General features: G+C 32.7%; 1 long non-coding RNA gene across 1 annotated transcript; it reads right to left on the bottom strand.

Annotated features, from left to right (window-relative positions):
* Positions 1-6,632: 6,632 nt before the first annotated feature.
* Positions 6,633-9,226, bottom strand: LOC148781902 (uncharacterized). The gene is made up of 2 exons (XR_016055693.1): positions 9,116-9,226; positions 6,633-7,979 (listed from the first exon to the last, which is right to left on the bottom strand). It is a non-coding gene; the product is annotated as an uncharacterized LOC148781902 (long non-coding RNA).
* Between the last annotated feature and the right edge of the window lie 2,776 nt (positions 9,227-12,002).

Genomic DNA, 12,002 nt, shown 5'->3' with positions numbered 1-12,002 from the left:
ACCTGAACCTTAGCCCCCTAAAGAAAGTGAACATTTACCCGATCCAAGACGAAATAACCGAATCAGTAGATCACCTCTATTCTTAGAACATTTTGTTTACCTTGGGGAACATTTTGATAGAGTTCGGGAAGATCTAGATTCCGAGCTTAAAACCTACCCTGAAGCCTTGTCATGTCTTGAAAGGAAATACTGGATAGAAACCATGAAAGATGAGTATGTTTCCATTAATCAAAACCATGTGTGGGAATTAGTACATCTACCTCAAAAGCGTAAGGCCATTGGTTGTAGATGGATTTTAAAGAAAAAGTTGTACGTAGAAGGGAAAATAGAAAAATATAAAGCTCGGTTGGTTGCAAAGGATTTCACTCAAAAGGAACGTATAGAATATGATGAACCTTTTTCCCCTGTTGCCAAATTCATATCTATAAGAATCCTTATAGCTATAGCAGCCTATTTTGACTTTGAGATTTATCAGATGGATGTCAAAACGACATTCCTAAATGAGGACTTAGAAGAAGAAATTTACATGACTCTACCCTAAGGATTTGAAGAAAAAGGAAAAGAGAACCTAGTATGCAAACTTAATAAATCCCTTCATGGTCTGAAACAAGCATCTCAATAGTGGTACATAGACCCATGCTCTTGTAGGGTTCTCCAAAAATATAATGAGGATTATTGCATATATCAAAATGTCAGTGAGAGTGATGTGGTCTTTATATCGTTATATATGGATGATATGTTAATTATTAGTAGCTCAATTACCTTAAGTAGTAGAGACGAAAGATTTCCTTGCACAACACTTTGATATGAAGGATATTGGAGAAGCTTTATATGTGTTGGGTATCAAGATAATAAAAAACATAAGAGAGAATACTATCCAACTTTTCTAGGTAACCTACTGTAAAAGTTTGATATGAGAATGTGTACGCCCATGTCTACTCCAATTGACAAATAGACAAAGTTAAGCAATAAAATGTGTTCTAACAATGATGTTGACAAAAGGGCCATGGAGAGATTGTCTTACATAAGTGTTGTTGGGTCCCTTATGTACGCCATGACGGGAACAAGGTCTGACTTGTCCTTCGTCATGAGCCTGGTTAGTTGTTTTCAAAGCAATCTTGGAGATGAGCATTGAAAAACAGTGAAGAGAATTATCATATATTTAAAAGGGATCATGAATTATGCGCTCACATATAAAAGGAGAACTAAAATAGCAATAGAGGGCATTTGAATGCAAACTATCCCGCAAATCCAGATGATGCGGAGTCTACATCTGGGTATGTGTTTATACTTGGAAGGGGTGCAGTTTCTTGGAAGTCAAAGAAACAAGATATAGTGGCATTATCTACCATAGAAGCCGAGTATATGGCATGCTGTCAGCAGCCAAGGAGGCCGTATGGATTGAGAACTTTTTTAATCGGTTTAACTTTCCTCCTGTATGTTGTGAGGCAGTGCAGATTTTCTACGACAACACGGCAGCAATTTGTGTTTCTAAGGAGCTTCGGTTTCACAAGAATTTCAAGCATATCAAGCCATATTTCTATTACCTGGAAAATGATGTGAGATTGAAAGAGATCGAGATCAGCTACATACCCACAGATTTGATGATTGCAAACCCACTGACTAAGGGAGTTGCCCCTGATGTCTTTGTAAAACATGTGAGGGAGATGAGGATGAGAGAAAGTGAGGAAGATAGAATGTAAGGCCTTCAAAGGCCAAGTTGGAGATGTTAGGTTTATGTGGCCTTTAAAGACCTTATGAGTATGTAATAAAAACATTTGTTATGGTAGAACATAAACTTAGTGGGAGTGTGGTCCCTCGTGGACCATACTAAGCAAACAATATTTGCTGATACTGGACTGTGCTTGACGATCTAAGCCAGTCAGTTTGGAAAAAATCGAACGTACCTGGGCATATAGAATAAACCGAGAAGGGTTTTAAGATATCTCTTGATGAGGTTGGAGCTTATGCCTAGATGAGTGAGCCGAGGGATTGTGTGAACCTTGTGTGTGATGGTGGGCCTACAGAGACGGGGGTCAAAACCTCATCCATATTCCATCACATAGTATGCATATCGATAGATCGTGCGGAAAAGCTAGAAAGTTACCTTTTAGACTGAAGCGTATGCATGTGCGAGAGATACCCTAATGCACCATAGAGCTGTGGTCGCATCAGGTCATGGTGACATTGACTCGTCTCTAGGGGAGGACCTGTAATCTACAAACTGCGATTGCGACCCCTTGGCTCATCGATCAGACTTTGGTGACCCGCTAATGAGCCCCAGCTTGGACTGTGGGTCATGAAAAACACTGGGTCGGTTGGATAAAGCAAGTGTGGTATGTAGTCTACAATTGAAGGTGAAGTGCCCCATGATTGCAGATTGAATTTTTAAACCATATGGATCCATTTCCTATAAAATTAATTTAATAGTGTTTGTTTTATGATAGAAATTATTTTAGAAATATTATTTAAATTTTTATGAGCATTTTGATATTTTATTTATAATAATTGAACTTATAAAAATAAAGTTATTGATTTTACAATGTTATAAAATTCAAACAATGTTTTAAAATTATTTTGTTAATTTTAAAATATTTATAAAATCTCATGGGGGCCCGTAGTGCACATGGACCCACCATGTGGCAAGTGGATGGGGCCCACACGTGCCACATATGGGTGGCACGCCCCACCCCTTTCATGCCCTTTTTGTTACATTGTGATCAAGTTATTTATATTTGGAAAGTTGATCTTATTGCATGTGGTCAAATATTATATGGTATATTTTGACCATATCTTATCTAATTGAGATAGCAAATATTTACTTGGTATCTTTTGAAATATTCTTTTGGAATATATGAAATAGATTATGCAATTTTATGGAATGCATGATATTTTAATAGATTTAATTTATTTAAATATATTGATGGGAAATACTTTAAGGAAATGGGGATAATGGTTCAAGCACGTTCCATAATGTTGATGACCCATCTATTAAATGGATAGCTCAGATCTCTCACCCCACTAGTCACCCTAATCAATGATCCATATTCAATCTCAACAAAAGATGCAAACTGTGAGAAATCCTAATAAACCCTAAACCTAATTTTACACTATAAATAGGGGTGTACCCCGCTCTTATTCTCTACACCTTTCTCTCTCTCCCACAACTTTTTTTCTCTCCCTCTCCTAAAACCCTAAGGGGCACGCCTCAAACCTTTGGCCTCCCATTCTCTCTCATGACCTAAATCCGCCATTCTTTCAATTTCTTCACAAATATTAGCTATTTTTTGTTCGAATAAGAGGGGTTTTGAAGGAAATTGTTTTCTATAGATGATTGTAGTTATTGCTTTTGTGATTCAGTAATATTAGAGGTTGGCTATTTTTGTTCGAATAAGAGGGGTTTTGAAGGAAATTGTTTTCTATAGATGATTGTAGTTATTGCTTTTGTGATTTAGCAAATATTAGAGGTTGATTTTTGAAGAAATTAGAGGTTTCATGAAGAACAGTTGACGGAAAAAGAAAATCTGCCAATCTCGAGATCTCAATCGATATGGGCCGAATTTTTTTGAAAATAGATGGTTTTTGTTGAAAATCGTGATCTTGATATGCTATTGTAGCCTTTTTGTTTGATTTGGTCAATTTTGTAAGAAATCAGAGGGGTTTTGTGAAGAACAGTTGACGGAAAAATAAAATCCCCCAATCTTCAGATCTTAATCGATATGGACCGAAGTTTTGTTGAAAACAAAAGGGTTTTGCTCGTAATCCTAATCTTCATAAGCTATTGCAAGATTTTTGTGAGATTAAGCAACATTAGTTGCTCGAATTCGCAAGAAATCAAAGGTTGCTCGAATTTTTAGGCATGCATATGTATTTTTTAATTTTACTTTCAATTTTATTTTCAATTTTATTAATGCACTAAAATCATTTTGATTGATACATAATGAAGTATGTCATGAATGTGTAATTATCATGCATTTTGAATGAGGCGAAAATTAAAAACTTGTATTTTTTAAAATTTGATTGATACAAAATTAAAAACTTGTATTTTTTAATTTTATCGTCAAGATGTAGTGGCATTACGAATGACTATATCATTGTAAATAACTTTTTTTATTGATACTATACCACTGTAAATATTTTTTTTTTCTTGATTATAGGTTTGGCTGATACATAGTATTTTTATCTCTAATGTTGCATAAATCTAATAGCTTCAAAATTTTAGGTAGGCATATATATTTTTTAATTTTATTATCAATTTTATTAATGCACTAGAATGTATGTTCTTGAATCTAGATATATAATTCATTTTTTATTGATATATAATTAAGTATGTCACGAATGTATAATTATCATGTAGTAAAGACTTGTATTTTTTAATTTTATTGTAAAAAATAAGATATGTGGCGAGTCTACATGTAGTGTCATTATAAATGACTATATTATTGTAAATAATGGTTAACAATAGTTCGTACTGGAAAAGAATATCTCAATATTCGCATATTGATGCAAAAAAAAAAAATCTTAATGGAGTACCCCTATTTTTTATTGGATTCCTAAAAAACAACATTTATAATAAACTTTAATAAGTTTGTTGGATTTTTTTAAAGTTGAATCCGACTAATTCGGTCAATTCTCAATCCAAATCACCTATACACCAATCCGGATGGATTTTTGGGTGGATGATGCAGGGCACCGATCCATCCAAAAAACCACTGGGCGAAAAGTAATGGAGCTCCAAGGACCTTGAGGCATTACTCTCTCAACTCCACATAACAATTGATATGAACCCTAGGAAAGCCACATAATCCATAACATTGCTATTTACAAGTGGAATGGTCACTCATCATATCCTCAATCTACAATATTTGCGTTTTATGGAATGGTCATTATCAGTGTTCAAAAGAATCCATTCGGCCAAGGTACTTGGGCTTTGGCCAAGGCGATTTATTTGGGTGAGCTCAAATAACTCACTAGAGTCCATATCATTTTTCTTTTTTAAAAAAAATCAAGAGAAAAAAATTGAATATATAATATAATCGCCAGAGTTCTAGAAAAAAACTGCAATATTTAACACTATTTTTCTTAATGGATACTATTTTTGGAGCTCTTTTTTTTATAACTCTCTTAAAAAAAAATCTGATGTCTCTCATGAGTGGTCTTGAATCGCTTATGGGGCTACATTTTTTTTTTGAGATACTTTTATCTTAACTATTTAAAAAAAAATTCTTCCATCTCATGAATTCTAAAAAAAATGAGTGCTCTTTTTTTCTTAATGGCTACTTTTTTTTGGAGCGTTTTTTTTTAAACTCTCTTGAAAAAAAAATCTTATATGCCGTGAGTCTATAAGAGGTCTTGAGCTCGATTATTGAGGACTACATTTTTTTTGGAATCTTCTTTTATCGTAACTCTTTTTTTTTAAAAAAAAAAAAATTACATCTTATGAATTCTAATAAAAACAACCCCTCCTTTTTTTTCTTTCTTAATTTCTACTTGTTTTTTTAGAGTTTTTTTTTTTTTTTTTTTGATCTCCTTTTATCTTAACTCTTTAAAAAAAAAAAAAAAAAATTCTTACGTCTCGTGAATTGTAAAAAAAACAACCCCTCTATTTTTCTTAATTTCTAATGCTTTTTGGAGCTCCTTTTTTTTATAACTCTCTTAAATAAAAAAAAATCTTACATCTAGTGAGGTCTAAAAACCCCCAAGTGATGGTTCACACTCTAAAAAAGTAACAATTAATTTTGTAATTAATTAATGAATTAAATATAATTAATTTAATAATTTCTTTTAGGGAGGTGATGTTTGAGTCGATTAATGCCAATTGTCATCTTCCTTCCACAAAAATTACATTGACCAATCATTATCTAGGTTCTCTCTATACTATCAAAATCAATTCTCCTTCGTTTTCTCTTAGACCTATTAATGTAAAGGCATAAAATTATTTCAAGAAAAATATATATTGAAATATATACCTTTTAGTTGCTTTCAAAACAAACTCTATGTTACTTAGAGTTAGAAATTTAGGTTTGTATTAATTTGGGTTATTAATACAAAATTGACTAAAAATTACTCTACAAAATGTAATTTGATTAATAATATAAAAAACTATAAAAAACTCTTAAGGTAATTTTTTTTCAATTTCTATTTTCTGTGTTTTTCAAAAAACTAAAAAAAACTAAAAAATTTCACATTTGGACAATTAGAAAATGGTTGGCCAAATCAAAAAAGAAAAGTTCATCCAAATAAGAAAATTTTGATAACAAATTTAGTGGCATATGGATAGTTCATTGAGATTACCTTTGGGCTGCACTAAAATTAGAGTAATGTGAATCACTAGAGTACTTTCAAAGTTAATTTGAATAGCTTCAAAACAAACCAAGAATAAAAAATAATTATTGAGTAATTAGATGGAAACAACAGGTTTAGCGGAAGTTTTACAGTTCATCGATATTACCTTTATAATGCACTAAATCAATCGATATGGAAGAAAAAAAAATGCAAACCAGTAGAGGGGTTTTCAAGTTTATTTTAATAGCTTAAACGCCAACTAATAATCAGATAAAAATTACTGAGAAATTAGAGATAAATAATATATTTTGCTATTTTTTTACAATTCATCTATATCACCTCTTTGATGCATGAAATCAGTTGATATTGGAGTAAACAAACCATGAATTTGTAGAGGGGCTTTTGAAGCTAATTTCAATAGCTTAAAAACAAACTAATAATCATTTGATTTGGTGTATAAATTAGAGAGAACAAAGATGTTCGGTAGAAATATATTTGTTCGCTCAAAGAACCCTAATAACACATAGATAAGGTGATGAAACTTGATCAATTTGTGAGTCAGGACATGGATGTTGTAGATGATTCCAATAGATTCAAAATAAGCCAACAATCAATCTATTTGGTGGTGAAATAAGAGAGAACAAAGATGCTTGGTGGATTTTCTTTTTAATGCTCAAAGAAATCTAAAAAAATACAAATTAAGTAATCAAATCTTGTTCGATTTGGGTTTTTAGGAACTCAAATCATATGATAAAAATTAGATTGCGGTTAAAACACATAAATGTTCTTCATCAATAAACTTTCCATATATGGGTTGCTTGAAGTTTATTTATTTTTATATCCAAGTCTATCTTCGAAAAAGCTGTACTAGATCGAGTTTTACCGATATGGACTCGTTATTACAAAAATTCCTCCAAGTACTCTTCTTGAGTAACATTAGTTCAACAATTGACTCGAGCTAACATGCCTCGACAATAGGGTGAGACCGAATTGAATCGGCCGAGTCTAAGAATAGTAGTTAGTAATATATTGAAATACCAAATAATTATTAAAAAAAAAAAAAAAAAGCTTAAAAATTAGTAATGGAAAAGCTGAACTAGATAGCGTGTAATATACCTCCCATAGACAATGGATATTGAGTATGGCATGTAATATACCTCCCATACTCTTGATGGGTGCATAAACAATGGATGCATAGACAATGGATAGTGAGTATGGCTCAAATTACCATCAATCTTCAAGAGAGATAAAGGGCGCAAGGGATCAAAAAGAAACTACAATATTCCATCATTACAAGGTTGTAGTTTACAACGACTTAGTGCTTGGCAATGGGTAGGGTCCCGTTACAACCAATTAGGGCTCGTACCCGTACCTGAACGTCACTATTGGACTCAAGACCCGGACCTAGACCTACGTGTTGACCCAACCTGAAACTCAGCGCGACAATAAAAAATCGTAAAAAAGAAAAAAAAGAAAAAAAAAAGAGAAAGTTTTATGATAAAAAAAATAAATAAAAAATATTCATTCACTTTCACTTTCATCGCCATCCCTACCATCAATCACTCCAAAAAAACTCAACTAAAACCAGTAAAACCAGTATCCATGTGTCCTCTGTTGTTGATGCAGAAATGTCAAAAAAGACAAGGGTCCTCTTCCAGTCCTCGCAGCGTTGATGAGAATATGTCAAAAGAGAACTGCAAATATGAACTATAAAGACTTAAATGGCCAAGGCCAAGATGAGAATATGTCAAAAGACAACTGCAAATATGGACTATAATACTTGAATGGCCAAGATTTAAAGGAAAGGATGGGTATAAGAAATCGTGCATAGAGGAGAAAAAATAAAAAGAAAAGAAGAAGTTTAAGAAATCGTGGATAGAGGAGAGAGAAGATATAAAAAAGGGATTTTATACCATGAAACCGTTCATTTTTATTATAAAGATGTCAAAATTATTTGTAGTCATTAGATGTTAAATTATAGGGCTTGAGTTGTAATACAAAGTTCAAGATTTTGTTTTTTTTTTGAACTTCGAATCTAGTCTTATAGTCTGATTTGAAATCTACTACCAATAGTGTTTATGATTTGAAATCTACTACCAATAGTGTTTATGACCTCCTGTAGCAAGATTAAATTATCTCTTGGTATACTTTTCCTTTAAAAAATGATAGATATAGGAGAGGACATGACCTCTTGTAGCAAGATTAAATTATCTCTTGGTATACTTTTCCTTTAAAAAATGATAGATATAGTAGAGGAGCAAAGCTAATTCAAAGTCATATAAAATGAATTGAAAATCACTACTATATAAAAGCGATATATTTGTCTGGTCTTGCGAAAGGGATTTTATATTGGAATTGTATACGATGAGGCCATTTACCATTGGTACAGAGAGGTCATGATTATTTATAACCATCCGATATGAAATTTGATAGCTTGGGCGTGTCATATAGTTTGAGAAAATTTTTTTTGAACTTTGAGCTCGGTCAATGAAATAAATGCAGCTACCCAATTTCACATCCAATGATCAAGATTAACTGTGACCACCTTGTATCAAAAGTAAATGGTCTCATTATATATTTTCCCTATTATATTTGTTTATTGTCTTGCAAGAAGGCAATTCCAAACCTTAATAAAAGCATGGGGATGAAAATAACTCGGAGATAATTTTGATGAAAATAACTCGGAGATAATTTATGGAAAAAAAAAACATATACCCGATGTTTTAGATCATTTTAGCACTCTTAAAAAATTAGTTGCTTTTGTTTGTTGAAGATAATTTCAAATAAAAGATAACTAAAAAATCATTTTTAATACTTTCGAAAACTTTACCTTTTCTTTTGGATCTCCTCCAATATCTCAAATTGCTTTACTCTCCCATCCATTTTTCTATACATTTCTTCTACCATGAATTCTTTAATTTGTATATCCATTTTTCGTACAATGAATTCCTAATACATGCAGTTATGGATTTTATAATCCATTTGTTTAAAATGTATTCATACAAGGTGCAATCATAGGGTTTAAATGGGTGTGCACGGCATGAATGTTTTTAACAAAGAAGCATTTAATCAAAATCACGTCAAAATTGTGTATAGTCATGAAAAAAAAGCATGACTACCAATCATTCTAGAGAGATGTTGGATTGGGTAGATGGACGGTCGAGTTTAAGATCAAATACTAGATCAATGGCCAAGATTGTTTGTCAGCAAGTGGCCATCATCATTCACTAAATTGTCGGAAATCAAACTTGTAACACCGTTGGAAATCTCATGAGGGCTGGAGTTACAGAAACACGTGAGACCAGTAAACCAGATCAAAACACAGGAAACTAGTAAACCAGGTCAAAAGTAACCAGCATCTGCTCTTGATTAAGTGGCTAGAGCAAAATGATGGTTGTCTTCTTGATTATTTTGGGTTAGTAAAATGGAAGGTACTTGTTTTTATTGTAAACACTCTTCGGTTTTCTTATCAGTACTGGCGTTCTATTTTCCCATCACTTAGTTCAGTATTCAGTTCATTTAGCTCGAGCTACTTAGGTAGGCTAAATTTTCAAAATGTCTTTAGCTAATTCAAACACAAACAAGGTCAATTGGATAATTCTTGACTTTTATTTTTTCTAGGTGGACGGACATGAGTGAAATGAAGCTTAAAAATTAAGAAAAATTATAGATATTCCAATTTGTACTTTTTGGGCATCCCTCCCTCCCACAATAAATATTTTTGATATCACACTATTAACAATCAATATTTTTTTTACGTCTACCCCCCCAAGCAAAAAAACTAACTTTTTAGACCAAAATGACCCCCCATTTTAACCCTATGTTTCAAAAAATATGACACCCAACATGTGCAGGTCTTGCACAAGACTAGCTTTTGACAAAAAGTGTCAGACAGGCTTCTGACAAAAGGTGCTGAACCGACTTCTATACTCACGTTGTATCGGAACGGCTTAGAGAGGGTGGGAAATGTGGGTTAAAATGGCGGTGTTTTGGTAAAAAAAATTCAACTTTTTTGCTTGAGGCTATAGATCTTTAAATAATTGGAGTTAATAATGTGGTATAAAAAATATTGGCATATATATAAAAGGTGTGATTTATATAAGGTTGCAACCTTAAACAATCTAATTAAGGCGCACCTCCAAATTTTATCATAATATGTAATGTTAGTGTAAAAAAGTATTAGGATTATCTTAAAATCTATTTTCATATATAATTATAAAATTCTAAACTCTAAAGATGGTTAAAATCAGGTAGATCTATAAGCATATGAAAATCTTGAAAATGGACAGTCTAGACAATGTTGTGCAAGATGCACTATTTTTGGGACTCAAAATCTTTTTCGTTTTTCATTTTTTTCATAGTCATACATCTCAATATCAAGATAATCAATTAGAGGGTTTTTGAGATGCATATGTAATTCTACATTTTAAGTTTCCAACCGTATATAAACTTTTTACATATATAAACGGTGTGGTTTCTATAAGGTTGCAATCTTAAACAATCCAATTAAGGTGCACCTCTAAAATTTATCATAACATGTCATTTTGGTGTTAAAAATTCTTATGATTATTTGAAAATATATTTTCATATCTCATTATAAAATTGTAAACTCTAAAAATAATTAAAATAAAGTTGATCTATAAGCATATGAAAATCTTGAAAATGAACTGTCTAGATAATGTGTTGCAATATGCATTATTTATGAGACTCAAAATCCCTTTTTTTTCTTCATATTCATACATCTTGATGTCGAGATGATAAATGAGTGGGTTTTTCAACATTAAAACAATTTTTGAAGTGCATATGTGATTTTACATTTTATGGTTGCAGCCTTATATAAATTTTCCTAAAATTAACTATTTAAAATGAAAGTCTTTTTTTTTGGGTAATTCAGTGGGGATGACGAGCCCCTACGCGTTTTTTAAAACGTTAGTAGTTTTTGAAGGTGTTAGATGAGAATGGAAGCTAAGACCTTAGCTGTGGCACAATTATTATAAAAAAATATAGTCGTTAGTGGTTTTTTAAGGTGTTAAGTGGTGTTAGGTGATAATAGGAGCCTAGATTTTAGCTAGGGCACAATTAGTGCTGTCACTACGACCCCAACCCCATTCTCAAAAAGTAGTAGGGTCATTAATGGCTTTTGAAAGCGTTAGGTGAGAATAAAAGCCAGAATAGAAGCTTAGACTTTAGCTGGGGCACAACTAATGCTACCACCACGACCCCAATCCCATTTTTAAAAAACCCCAATCCCATTCTCAAAAAGTGGTAGGGTCATTAGTGGCTTTTGAAAGCGTTAGGTAAGAATATAAGCCATAATAGAAGCTTAAACCTTAGCTGAGGCAAAAGTAATGCTACCACCACAACCCCAACCCTATTTTAAGTGGTTAGTGGTTTTTGAAGGCGATAGATAAGAATGGAAGCCTGGACCTTAGCTAGGGCACAAGTAGTGTTACCACTACGACTCCAACCCCATTCTAAAAAAGTGGTAAAGTCATTAGTGGCTTTTGAAAGTGTTAGGTGAGAATGGACGCTTAAACCATAGCTGGGGTACAAGTAGTGCTACCACCACAACCCTTGCCCCATTCTTAAAAAAGGGTGGTCAGTAGTTTTCTAATGCGTTAGGTGAGAATGGAAGCATAGACCCTAGCTGGGGTACAAATAGTGCTACCACCAATACCCAACCACATTCTAAAAAAGTGGCAAGTCAATGGGGATTT

This window comes from Amborella trichopoda, chromosome 5 (assembly GCF_054954075.1).
Source record: "Amborella trichopoda isolate Santa Cruz 75 chromosome 5, AtrichopodaSantaCruz75HAP2 v2.0, whole genome shotgun sequence".
In the NCBI taxonomy this organism is placed as follows: Eukaryota; Viridiplantae; Streptophyta; class Magnoliopsida; order Amborellales; family Amborellaceae; genus Amborella; species Amborella trichopoda.
This window is presented reverse-complemented; position numbering and strand designations above follow the sequence as displayed.